The sequence below is a fragment of the Momordica charantia genome, assembly GCF_013281855.1.
Source record: "Momordica charantia cultivar OHB3-1 chromosome 11 unlocalized genomic scaffold, Mcharantia_2.0 BLBB01000011.1, whole genome shotgun sequence".
Classification (NCBI taxonomy): domain Eukaryota; kingdom Viridiplantae; phylum Streptophyta; class Magnoliopsida; order Cucurbitales; family Cucurbitaceae; genus Momordica; species Momordica charantia.
Window position 1 is genome coordinate 17239521 of NW_028275159.1, and position 907 is coordinate 17240427.

The window sequence follows — 907 nt, forward strand, 5'->3', positions numbered from 1 at the left end:
CTGCACAGGTTGTATCGGCGTGGCTAATGGATTTTTTATTCCTAATGCCATCTCTTTCAGCATCTGGTTCATTGTAACCATCTCTTTTTGCACGAGGTCGCAATGTCCAGAGCCAAAACTCCAGCTGGATCTTGCTTCTTTGGTGCTGCCCTAGATCTTTGCGAACACCATAGTTCGTTATGTGAAGCTAAGTCATTTAGGATGTCAACTATCTCGTTGAATGTCTTCTTTGTAAAGGCTCCGTTGGCAGCATTGTTTAGCATCATCTTAGTAGGATGATCTAAGCCTCTAAAGAAATGTTCTATCTGGATGCATGCCGGCAAGCCATGGTTCGGACATTTCCTGATTAGTTCTTTAAATCTCTCCCACGCCTCGTGAACAGGTTCACGATCATACTGTCTAAAGGAGATGATCTCCTCTCTGATATCAGCGTGGCGAGTAGGTGGGAAGAATTTTGTTAAGAACTTCTCCACTAACGACCCCCATGTGGTGATGGATCCCGGTGGAAATGCATTGAGCCATGCTCTAGCTTGGTCCTTCAAAGAAAATGGAAAAAGTGTTAGTCTCAGAGCATCGTCTGTTATACCAGGTAATCGAAATGCATTTGCAATTTGAATGAATGATTTCAGATGATCATGTGGATCCTCATGTTCCTGCCCTCCAAAATGTCCAATTGTCTGCAACATTTGGAACATCATTGGTTTAAGCTCAAAGTTTGCGTGGGCTGGAATAGGGTTGACTATCCCTGAATCAAAGTTCTGAAAAGCCGTGGCGGCATATTCTCGCATTGCCACGTCTCTGTTGTCCGCCATCTGGATATGGTTGAATTCATCATTTCTCGCATGATCCCTCATATTACCGTTAACAGCAGGTGGATCAACCGGATCACGAGGTGGAATATCTGCCA

General features: G+C 44.3%; 1 non-coding gene across 1 annotated transcript; it reads left to right on the top strand.

Annotated features, from left to right (window-relative positions):
* Window positions 1-321: 321 nt before the first annotated feature.
* LOC148208228 (small nucleolar RNA R71) lies at window positions 322-428 on the top strand. The gene has a single exon (XR_015789129.1). It is a non-coding gene; the product is annotated as a small nucleolar RNA R71 (small nucleolar RNA).
* Window positions 429-907: the final 479 nt, after the last annotated feature.